Raw genomic sequence first — 13,015 nt, forward strand, 5'->3', positions numbered from 1 at the left:
CCCAAGACTTCCTACCTCTAGGTCTGGTTCTCAATCCACTGTGCCACCTAATTTCCTCCGGAAAGCAAATTTCTTGAGGGTAGGGTGTGTTTTGTTTTGTTTTGTCTTCTTATCCTCAGTATTGACTTCCTTTCTCCACATCCTAGTTCCCTTCTATGATTGGACTTCTGCTCTTAGAATGTTTGCTCCCCGAGGGCAGGGACTGTCTGGATTTTGCATTTCTATTGGTGCCTTTAGCACAATGCTTTAGACATAGCAAGTTCTTAACAAAGACCCTTTAATTCATCCATTTCCTTCATTTGTTCCATCATTCATTCACTTAATAAATGGGTGTTGACTGGTTGACTGAGTTGGTTGATTGATGGAAGAACCCAGGGTCACCTCCAATCCTAATGAGGAGCTGGAGTTACCTTTCAAGAAGGTAATGGATTTGGCAGGAATTAAAGGAGCGATTGCCTGGGGCTTGGGAATCCTTACACCAGTGAAGTGATTTCTGTTAAACCAATCTTGGCCATAACCGGATTTGATGAGTATTTCTGGTTTGGACTTTAATTATAGGGCTGAAGCACATTTGTAGACCAACACAGAGGAAGCTGGGTACTCTCTTTGTCCATACTGTTTATGTGTGAGTCACTGTGGTGTGAAAAAAACACCTGTGTTTGGATTAGATGCTTGCTCACTGTTTATTATTACAAGAGGATTGTGGTACTATCTCCCTAGTTTACTACAGCCATGGGAAAACAAGCTGTCCTAGCTAGCTAAGGGTTTATCCCTTTAAGCATTTAAATGTAAAATTAAAAAAAAGTTTTGGACATTGGGGCAGCCTGGTTGCTCAATGGATAGAGAGCCAGGTCTAGAAATGGGAGGTCTTGGATTCAAATTTGACCGTAGACATTTTTTTAGATGTGTGACTCTAGAAAAATCACTACACTTCATCGCCTCACCCTTACCACTCTTCTGCCTTGGAATGGATCCTTAGTATAGATTCTAAGACAGAAAGAAGGGTTGAAAAAAGAAGTTTGGGACATTTACCTGTGTCACACAAGGATTGTTATTTAATCTCTTCCTGATGACCCATTTGCCACTGGGAACCTCACAATGCCCTTAGGCTGGATTTGAACTCAAGAAGATAAGTTTTCTTGACTCCAAGTCTGGCACTCTAGATGTTCTCAATGCAGAAAAAATACATGATAAATAGAGTCAACTGATGTGTGCCTGAGCCCTTTGCCCAGGGCTTTGTGAGTTCTCCAGTCTGCTTTTTAGTTTTTGGCACCATTATTACTGTTCCAATTTTTCAGTCTCTTGGAATTAGGGATTTTTGATGCACTGTGGGTGGGTGTGGTACACTAAAAAAAGGGGGAGGTGTGGAAAGTGCACAAAGTAAAAGTCTTTTGTTCAGTCCTTTTTCAGTTGTATCTGATTCTTCATGACCCCATTTGGGGTTTTCTTGGCAGAGATACTGAACTGGTTTGCCATTTCCTTTGCCAGGTCATTTTAGAGATGGGGAAACTGAGGCTAACAGGGTTGAGGGATTCGCCCAGGGTCCCTCAGTTAATAAGTGTCTGAAGCTGGTTTTGAACTTAGGAAGATGAATCTTCCTGCTCCAGTAAAAGCAAGAGCCTGTACTACAGACTTTAAGACATCGAATCTGGGCACTCTGAGGTCTGCTTTGTTTCTCTCATTATTCTCAGCTTTGGCTAGAGGAGACAGCTAACTAGGCAGCTAGATGATACAGTGCTTAGAGGGGAGAACCTAGATTCAGGAAGCCAGAGCTCTACATCTGACTTTGGATATTAACCAGCTATGAAGACTTAGTCAAGTCACTGAATCTCTCTCTGCTTCAATTTCCTCATCTCTAAAATGGGAGTAATAATAATAATAGTAACTGGGATCAGCTGGGTGGCTCAGTGAATTGAGAGCCAGACCTAGAGATGGGAGGTTCTCAGTTCTAATTTGGCCTCAGACACTTCATAGCTGGGTGACTCCAGGCAAGCCTCTTAAACCCCATTGCCCAGCCCTGACCACTCTTCAACCCTGGAACCGACACACAGTATTGATAAGGGTTCAAAAAAATAATAATTTAATAGCACCTACCTCTCATGGTTGTTGTAAGGATAAAATGAGATAATATTCATAAAGGGCTCTGTAGACCTTACAGTGCTCTAGCTATTACTATTATTATTATTATTATAAAATAAGTCCCACCTAGGTGAGAACCAATGACTTCATCAGCATAGAGAACTCCTGGTGTGAAAACTTCCTCCACTAATTCAGATCGACAACTCCTGTATAACTTATAGTCAATAGACTGACTGGAACATTGGGTGATTAAGTGACTTGCCCATGATCATATATCAGAGATGACATTCTCAAGTTTCTATTCACTGCCATTCCATCCGTGTAGCTTTATTTTGAGACAAAGACCAACAATCTCCTCATCCCCTTCACAATGCTTTCACTCTAAGAGTATAAAGCCAGACCAACGTCAAGAGATCAGTGTAAATTTTGAGCTGTTTAATTATGAACTTGATTTCTGAATTCAGTTGCAAGGAAGCCAGAATTCCTGATGTGACTTTCTAAGTCTTAAAAGGAGGAGGGGATAGAGGCTGGCTAATATCTTTTCCTTTCAAAGGCACCAAGCTAGAGCTTTAAAGCAGAATTGGATTTGACTGCTGTGATGGGCTAAATGTAGGGATGCTATGTATGCAGAGCTGGGAAAGCCATTGCTAGGGATGGTTCTTAAACACTCTCCACTTGTGACAGGTAGTTCAGACACCAAAAGTCTGAACTGGAATAATTTGATCCCAGGGAGTGCAGCATTTAAGAAGAATTGGGCAGCAGCTCCAGACAATTGACTCTCCATAGCCTTTTCTTTCAACTCCATTTTCTTCTACTAATTAAGACTGATCCCTTGATTGTCTGCCTGCCTGCATGCCTCTGTTCAGTTCTAGTGTCTTGTTAAAACTTGCAGATACTTCTACCGCCTTGTGATTTTTATTCCCCTTGTTAGTATGATGGAACAAAGGCACCACTGGGGCTTGGACCAAGAAGAGATCAATACAATCAAAGATTCTTAGCTTTCATTTTATCTGGAAAGATAAAAAAATAAGAGACTGCTGGGACTGGAGGGAGGGTGCTGTGGTGGGGGAGCTAGAAGTACCAGGAGGGGAATTGGAAAAAAAATTAGGTCCTCAAAATTCCAAACTGAATTGTTTATTAATACCTGTCTGATCAGCAAAGCCAGATTCATGGCAGCAAGACTTTCAAGTGCTGGTCTTGATGGTGGCCCTCTCATATGGAATGAAGTCTACTGTTTCTAGTGAGGTAGGAAACATGTGAGTGTGTGCACGTGCTTGTGTGTGCATGTGTGTAAGTCTAATGACTTCTCCTGGAGACAGAAAGTCTGGCTTCCTGGGTTCTGCAGCTATTTCATTCTCTAACTAGACTGGGAGGTTGGGGATGGTAGTGGCGCTGACCTTGTTTCTCTAGAATGAAAAAGGTGGAGGCTAAAACTATTCCCAACCTACCAGAAGGTGTTAATGAAGACCTAAGAACTATTAACCAGTCTGGGAAAATGTTTCATTTGGACTCTATTTTAAATTTGTAGATGGGCTAATAATAATAATCCCACTAAGTCATGAGTAGCTAACTCTTCGAGCTTTGTAAAGCTCCTGGTATACAGGATTGAATTTGAGTTTGTAAGTAAACTAATTAAGTAAATTAAAGGAGTAAATAGAATAGAATAGAATAGAACTGGCTACTTCATCAGGTTTCAACACAAACTCCTAACAGTTGCGGGGTACCTTAGAAGTCACCTCCTCCAGTCTCCAAGCCCAGGTGGAAATCTTCCTACAATCCTTCAGAATCACATATATATCGATATTGGGTTCCCTTGATTTATCTGTCTATGCATTATATATGCTTGTATGTACACATTGTGTATGTTATCTTCTCCTGGAGCAGAGTTGCTATCCTTGTGTCATGAATAAAATATGTAGGATTACAAAGGAAACCAATTGTATTAAAATGCGGTTTATCTGTCTATCAATCATCATCTATCTATCTATCTATCTATCTATCTATCTATCTATCTATCTGCCTGCCTGTCTGTCTGTCTTTCTGTCTACCTACCTATCTATCTATCCATGCATCTCTCCCACTTTATCTTTCTCTCTCTATCTGCCCACTCATCTGCCTGCCTGCCTGCCTGTCTGTCTGTCTATCTATCTATCTATCTATCTATCTATCTATCTATCTATCTATCTCTGTTTATCTATCTATCTATCTATCTCTCTGCCTACTTATCTACTTGTCTATCTATCTATCTATCTATCTATCTATCTATCTATCAATCATCTATCCATCTTTGGATTGATCCATCTGTCAATTCATCTATCAATCATCTATCTATCTTTGGATCAACCTATCTATCATTTATCTATATGTTCATCTACTATCTGTTCATTTATGGATTGATCCATCCATCCATCCGTCAATCCATCCATCCTTCCATTCATCTGTTAATCTATCCACCTATCCATTTATCTAATCTATCTATCTATCTATCTATCTATCTATCTATCTATCTATCTATCTATCTATCTATCTATCTATCTATCCATCCATTTATTTGTCTATCTATTTATCTATCTATCTAAATTCTATCTCTCCATACATATATCTTTCTATCTATCTATTAAAATCAACAAGTTCACAGACCCCAGGTAAAGAATGCCTAGAACACAAGCTTCCTGAAGGCAAGGATTCTTTCATTTTTGCCTTTGTAGTCCCAGTTTTGCATACGCTGGACATAGTTGCTTTTTCTTGGAACTAAACTTGTAATATCATTGGTAGAGAACTTCTAGTGTGGAGACTCCTTTTAACAATTCAGGTTAATCCCTGATTTGACCTATAGCTTCAGGAAGTTGCCTTATCCAAGGTCATGAAGTCAGCAAGTGTCAGAGGCAAAGGCTGAATTCATATCTTCTTGATTCTTAATATGTGTTTATATTTCATGTGTAATGTTTTAGCACAATAGTGCAGATTACAAATATGTATATGTTTTCCTATATAATTCCATCACCTTCCATTCATTCCAAGGCTGATCTCCATCACTATGCAACCTTTCATATCGTATAATTGATAAATGTTTACAAAACATTGCTAATCTATTTAGAAATTTTCTCTCCTCAAAAATAATAAAGTACATTAATTATAAAATACTTTTATATTTTTATTTTTAAAAACCCTTACCTTCTGTCTTGGAATCAATACTGTGTATTGGTTCCAAGGCAGAAGAGTGGTAAGGGCTAGGAATGGGGGTTAAATAACTTGCCCAGGGTCACACAGCTGGGAAGTGCCTGAGGTCAAATTTGAACCCAGGGCCTCTTGTCTGTAGGTCTGGCTCTCAATCCACTGAGCTACCCAGATGCCCCCCATAAAATACTTTTAAAATCAAACTTTTGACTAGTTCAAAAGTGATATTTTTCTTTGATTCAATATATGTGCATTTTGGATAGTCAAAGTATAGGTTTTAAATTGGATGAGACCTTAGTGGACATCTTGTCCAAACTACTCATTTTACAGATGAGGAAACAGGCCATGAGAGTTCAAATGATTGATCTACAATCACACAGACAATAATTGACTGAACTTCACAGTCCTCTGATTTTAAATTCAGTCCTCTTTCCACTGGCCTTTTAACTTTTGCTCCATGTGGATAGGAAACATGCTTGTCTTTGCTGTGAAAGCCTGATATTGGGACTTCACAACAGTGAGAATTTATTTTTCTTAGGAGCTCCTAGGAATGCTTTCCCCCAATAAAACCTGCATAGTAGATAAGTAGATTCCTTCTAGGTAGATGACTGCTTCCCCTCACTCCCATAGGGGTGAGGAGGGATTGAGAGTTTTAATAGACAACCTCCTTATTAACTATTCACCAGATATGTCTTGGAATGTCCAAGGGACACACTAAATGTCCAAGGGACACACGAGCTCCTAAACTGTATATATAGACCAGTGTGAAGGAATTTTGTGGTCTTTGTCAATGAGAGGATGACTGATCTATTGATTTTTTGGTTATAGGCTAGCCTCATCAATAAATTAATATTCTTACCCCAAACCAGTCTATTGAAAGTTTTTAATTGTCACACAATGATGCTCATCACTGTGGATGTTTCAATTCACTGATGCAGATCATCCTCCTTCTGCAACTTAGAACATGGTCTTCAATGTGTATTGTTGTCATGGAATTTCTAATGAGAAATTAATTAATTAATTAATGAAATCCGTCTCTGGCCATCCTAGTGATGGGTTTATCCAATTCAGCTAGGCTCGTCCTCAGATGATAGACATGAATCTCATCCCCAGCCCAGTGCTCAAAGCCCACCCATCTGAGGGGGAGTGTGCTAGGAAGACTTTCAGAATCTTCAAGAGCCCAGTGTTGGGGGCAGCTGGGTAGCTCAGTGGATTAAGAGTCAGCCCTAGAGATGGGAGGTCCTAGGTTCAAATCTGGCCTCAGCCACTTCCTAGCTGTGTGACCCTGGGCGAGTCACTTGACCCCCATTGCCTACCCTTACCACTCTTCTGCCTTGGAGCCAATACACAGTATTGACTCCAAGACGGAAGGTAAGGGTTTAAAAAAAAAAAAAGAGTCCAGTGTCAACTCTACTCTGCAATGAAGCTTTGGAAGAGGTCTCTACTGAAGGATGAAAATCTGATTCAAGAATGAAAAAGTTTCTTTTTTTTAAAGTTATTTTTTAGCATCTCCCAGAGCAAAGGTACTCCGGAGAGCTCAGGAAGAGTAGAGAATCCCATATCCAGCAACTGCTAAAAGCATCAACTCAAACCATTTCCACAGTGACATATGCAGATAATTATGAATATTTACACCTAGTTGCTTCCTCTGTGTGCAACTCTGAAAGATAAATGTTCTTTTCAGTAATAGTTTATTGATTTCCAAATGTGCAAGGAGGCCCAGCTCAAATGTCTTGGGGGCAGTGCTTAATTTATCATTATCAAATCATTTAAAAGATGAAGGTGACATAGGGAAACATTAACTCAAAAATTAAACTTCCTGGAAAGATGGAAGATTCTCTTGTTTCTTCTAGAGGGCTGAAGAAAGACAGGAAGGAGATGGATAAGGAGAGAATGGTGACTCTACAAATAGCACCCTTGGCAGTGCTTGTCCTGCCCGCCCACCTCCACCTCCAGAAGATGATCTGGAGCAGTGCTGGCCACTGTTCATTTTTCTTTTGATTGCCTGGAATGTTGGGAATCTGCTGTCACCATATTGAACCAATTCTAGCATGGACTCAGTGGATTTTTTTTTTTTTGCCATCAGTGAAACACAGAAATGACTTCATTTATAAATGACTTTCTAGTCTTTGTATCTTCAGAGCCCAATGTCTGGCACAAAGGAGGTACTTAACAAATGGTCGTTTTTTGCTTTTATCTTGCCCAGATTACGATATGCAGTTTGAATGAGGAGCCTTTTGAGGGAGTCCAACAGTACATCTCTTTTGAATGAGCATTGCCAAAGCTCTAACTAGCCATTTTTGTACCCAGGACAGCAGCATTGTGGCTGAGGGAGGGGGTGAAAGAGTGGTCCTGATATAGCCACTGCATGGAGTCAACATCCCAGGATACTTTGGAATTTTTTAAACTGATGAAAGGAGAGGAAGGTACTACTAAGAAGAAGGAGAGACAAAAGTTGCTATTTCTAGTGAAGTAGGGAGACATGACAAAGTAATTCTAGTGTCTTCTAAATATACTACCTTGAAGCAAAACCCTGGTGGCCCTTTCTTTGTTACAGCTCTGGTTGCTGAATATGGAAAATGAACTGGGCCAGCTTGACCCGGAGGAAGAGAGGGAATTGGATCACATTTGGAAAATGTCAGCATTATCAATGATCTCAAGTTGTTCTCTGTTGTCTGAATATATCGTTTTCGAACTCAGCTTGTTTTGGTTATGTTGTATCTCTGTGCATTATGGGATACCATGATCTTTGAAGGCTCTGAATTGCTGATAACCCAAGGGCCATGGTGTTTAAAACAAAAGCTATGATGGGAAAAATGCCCTAGTAAGCTGAGGCAAGTTACTAAAGGTGATACATGCACAGAAAATGGCAAAAGAAAAAGACATCCTGCAAGACATGTGTGGATGGAAAAGGAGGTGGGTGATCTAATAAGAGTGAAAAATAAAAAGGCAGCATAAATGTGACATGGATGATCCATCCAAGACAGCAAGAACCACAGCATGATGCACTGAGACTTTGTCTTTGAGACTTTTTGAGCTTAGCACAGAGACTCTCTTAATACTAAAATGCCATGAAAACTATACCAACAATCCAGCATTTGTGAATTTGGAGACATGAACTTGTATGAGGAAAGCATTGCATTGAGTCTGGATGCTTTAGTATGTATTTACTCTGACTTGAACTACGTAGAGTTTGACTAGCTTTTTTGTTTTTTAAGAACCTTTGCTCTTTTGAAATTTCTGAAACACAGCTGTAATGGCCCTCACCAAGTACTTACCTGGATGAGATCATAGATCCATCCTTGCATCAAAGGCTTACCTTTTGTTCCAGATTTGGGCTTTGTGAGTCTGGTGTAATCTTCTTTGTCTTCTGTGTGTTACATAGTTCTTACACCCATTCGATGGATTGGATTCAAAATGGAACCCATTGCCACTGGCAGGGTTGTGGGAGGTACAGGTGCTTTATTCGCTTTAACGGCTGATATATTTGTACATTTGTGGGCTGCTTCATTAATACTCTCTGGTCATAGGATAATCGATTTAGTTCTGGAAGGGAACTAAAAGGATATTAAGTCCAACCCCCTCATTTTGCAGATAAATCCAGTAAGCATAAAATTCCAGGATATCTTTCATTTTTCACTAGTACAGCAGTGATCCATCATTGCTGGCAGCTTTTAAAAGTGAAAATACCTTGTGTATGTATGGCACTTTGCAGTTTTCAAAGGGATTTTCAATATATACATATATGTATGTGCACACATATTTTCTCCCATTTACTTGTGAGGCAAAAAGGGCAATGTAATTCTACATTTTACAGGTGCGGAAACTGAGGCTCAAAGAAACTGAGTGACTTGTCCATGTTCACATAACTGGTTCATTGCAGAGTCTGGATGAGAAATCTCAGTCTCTTGACTGGCCCTGGGACTGATGCCCTTTCCTCAGCAGCCACCTGACAGTGGGATGTCCCCTGGGGGATGTTTATACTTTAATATCATGAGATGCTGTATGGCACAGTGGGTAAGATATCAGCTTTAGCTTCAGCAAGACACTGATTCAAGTCCTGTTTCTGACATATACTAATTCTAGACCTGTGGGCAAATCCCCAAACTCTAAATTGCTCCAGACAACTCTGGCTCTTTCTACTTCCCTGCACCAAAATCATCCTCATGGCATGTAGAATGGGCTGGGGTTGCCCAGTCATTTTTTGCTGAAATTGTAGCTTTCTCATGGCCCAACTTAGATGGTAATTCCTTGAGAGTAGCTTTATCTAAACTTTGCATCAAAATAGCATTGCATCCAGGACGTTTCCAAGGGAATTATGAGAAAGAACACTATTCACATCAAGAGAAAGAACTGTGGGAGTAGAAACACAAAAGAAAAACATATGACTTATCACTTGTTTATATGGGTATATGATTTGGGGTTTTGGTTTTATTTTTTATTTTATTTAATTAGTTAATTTAGAATATTTTTCCTTGGTTACAAGATTCATGTTCTTTCCTTCCCCTTTCCCTAACCCCCTCCCATAGCCAATGAGCAATTCTACTGGATTTTATGCATCATTGATCCAGACCTATTTCCATATTATTGATATTTGCACTAGGGTGATCATTTAGAGTCTACATCCCCAATCATATCCCCATAGACCCATGTGATCAAGCAGTTATTTTTCTTCTGTGTTTCTACTCCCACAGTTCTTTCTCTGGATGTGGATAGTGAGTGTTCTTTCTCATAAGTCCCTCAGAATTGTCCTGGATCATTGCATTGCTGCTAATTGAGAAATCCATTACATTTGATTGTGCCACAGTGTATCCATCTCTGTGTACAATGTTCTCCTGGTTCTGCTCCTCTCACTCTGCATAACTTCCTGGAGGTCATTCAAATTTACATGGAATCCTTCCAGTGCATTATTCCTTTAAGCACAATAGTATTCCATCACCAACATATATCCCAGTTTGTTCAGCCATTCCCCAGTCAGAGGGCATTGGGGTTTTGGTTTTAAAAGATTGCTCTATTGGAAAAATGAATAATATGGAAATAGTAGTATACATGATAAGATTTGTATAACCCAGTGGAATTGCTCATCAGCTCCGGGATAGGGGAGGGAAGAAGGGAGGGAAAGAAAATGAATCACATAACCATTGAAAAATATTAAAAAATAATAAAAATTTAAAATGCAAAAAAATTAAACTTTGTGTCAAATCATATATTTGTAAAGCACTTAGTACAGTGCCTAGTATGCAATAGATGCTTAATAAATGCTTATTCTTCCCTACTTCTGAGCACAAGGCTCTGTGTATAGTAGGAGGCTAATTCATGTTGTTCCTAATGAGAAAACACTCCTATTTATTCTATGCTTTATCAACCACTACTGGGACCAGAGTAATGTTTCATTGTGAGAATGATCATTTGGGGGAGACAAATGGTAAGAGATTAATGTTTTGATGCTTCAGACTCCCTCAGATTTCTGGGGGCCCTTGTAGTTTTGCTATTTGTGGGGGTTTTGACCCAAGCTAAAATTTCCAAGAGTCATTCCATCCTCTCTACTTGACTTTCAGATTTTTTTTCGATTTTCTAAATGGGTCCTAGGGAGAGAATTCTTGAGTTTTGCTGATAACAGCTGTCTCCTAGAACTCCTTGGACTTGAGTCTGAATTAATGGAATCAATCACATGATGAACCTTCCCTTCCCTTCCCTTGCCTTCCTTCCAAAACAAACCATTTCAATGGCAGTCAGGCACTGTAATCAGCACCCAATTCATCATGGAGACATTCCCCACTTCCCTTGATGAATCCTCCTAGGGGGCTCTCTGCAGACCTTGGGGGTCTATGGCCAAATCAGGATCTAATTGAAAACAAGCTGTCCTTGAACCAGAGTGATCCCAGAGGAGGATGGGAGCAATGCTCCTCTTTTGCTCAAGGGCTAGGAGGTCATCCTACAGTTTGGCAGAGTTAGCATCTGGTTTTGGGGGAAATGGACTTGGCTCCAGGCTGATGACTGCTCTAGACAGGCACGGATGGAGCCTGGGCAGAAACCATTGCTGTGGGTTTAAAGATTCTCCGGTTAAAGTTTTATCAGGCACTACGGACAGCAAGAGGCCATAAAGCAAATTTTAAATCCTTCCTAAGAAAAAAGCTAAAGTGCTTTCCCCTGTGCATTATTGAGATATGATAATTTATTTGGACAAGTTGCAGTATATTTTTATATTCTTGGTTATAACCATCTCATAAACTCCTGGATTTCCAAAATCATGATTCAGGTCACAAACTTTTTTTTTTTTTTAATCAGCTCTTATGCCCTATTGGACACCTCTAAAATTTGCCCATCACAAGGACAGAGTTACTCTTTCAGGGAGGCATGGTGGAAGGCACTGATGGGGAAAAAAGGGGCAGAGTCAGGCTCTACACTGCAAACCTACAAACTCCTCAGAAGAATATGATCCACTTTGAAGGAATGGCCTTTGGAAGGCACTTTGGCCACGAGAGTTGCTGTTGGGGCAAGCAGTAAGAGAGGGCTGAGTCAATATGATACGGATATCATCCTTTTCTACAGACCAATGGGGAGTGGACAGTTCAAGTACACCTAGCTATTTTGGGGCCAGTTGTTGAGGAGGAATAAGGTCTTGCTTAAGTATCCAAAGCCCACTTGGTTTTCCTATACCAGGCCTTCTTCTCAGGCTCAGGATGGCATTGATGAAGTCATGCTGGTGGGAGGGGGTGGAGAGTGGGGGCAACAAGACTATAACAAGGTATCTGTGTTCTCTGAACCAGCTGCAGGATCTGTCCCTTCAGTTAGAGGAGCCACTCTCCTATTTTAGGAGCAGTGGTGTGAAGCTGCCATATTGGAGAGAATGGAAGCATCCTGAGGGCAGGGAATATTTGTTCATCTCTTTTAATGAATTTCCAGTGCTTAGCACCATGCCTGGCACATAACAGACAATTAATAAAGGTTTGCTATTCACAAGGAAAGTAAGTGGGGGGAGGGAAGAACTCATCTCTGTGCCATCTGATCAATTCCAATTCTTCTTGCTTACTAAGAAAATTCTGTTGGTAGTGTAGTGGATAGAGTCCTGAGTCTCAAGTAAGGAAGACCTGACTCAAAATCCAGCCTCAGGTTCTTCCCAGCTCTGCGACTCTGGGCAAGTCACTTACCCCTGTTTGCCTTAGTCTCCCCATTTGAAAACTGAGCTGGAGAAGGAAATGGTAAACTATTTTGGTATCTTTGCCAAGAAAAGCCCCAAAGGGGTCACGGAGAGTTGGATCCAACCAAAATGACTTAATAACAACCTTGGGGGAAGTTCTTTACCCATGTGAAAAAGGGTAAGAGGGACTAGGTAGCAGATAGATCCAGGGCATTATGATGGTGGGGTAGGTATTTTGAGGGTGCCTCACATGTTCCTAGTGTTGGCAAAATATTAAGCTAACAAGGAAATGGTCTCAGGAACATCTAGGCAGAGAAGACTTCTCAAGGTTGGTATAAGGATCAAATGAAAGAATAACTGTAAAATTCATAGCACATAGTAGGTGCTTAATAAATGCTAGCTATTATTACTATTGTTTCTATAGTGCTGGAGCAAACTAAGTACAATCATGGGGTCATCCAGGGTGCCCTTTAAATTTGGGGCTTTTAGACAAAGACTCTTTGGCCTGACCTAGTTACAACCCTGGGTTGGGAGGATTTGTTGAAGATGTTTGTCTAGACCCTTCTGCGTAGAAATAATTACATGCCACACACAAAATTCAACAGCAAGAATCACAAT

General features: G+C 40.3%; 1 protein-coding gene across 1 annotated transcript in view; it reads right to left on the reverse strand.

Moving 5' to 3' along the window:
• Positions 1–11,510: 11,510 nt before the first annotated feature.
• The window catches only part of TRIM44 (tripartite motif containing 44), a 190,774-nt gene continuing 189,269 nt past the window's right edge, over positions 11,511–13,015 (reverse strand). Inside the window, exon 6 of the mRNA XM_007497329.3 lies at positions 11,511–13,015. This exon is cut by the window's right edge and continues 1,633 nt beyond it. The gene's annotated coding sequence lies outside the window, so the exon portion shown is untranslated.

Source organism: Monodelphis domestica, chromosome 6 (assembly GCF_027887165.1).
Source record: "Monodelphis domestica isolate mMonDom1 chromosome 6, mMonDom1.pri, whole genome shotgun sequence".
Lineage (NCBI taxonomy): Eukaryota > Metazoa > Chordata > Mammalia > Didelphimorphia > Didelphidae > Monodelphis > Monodelphis domestica.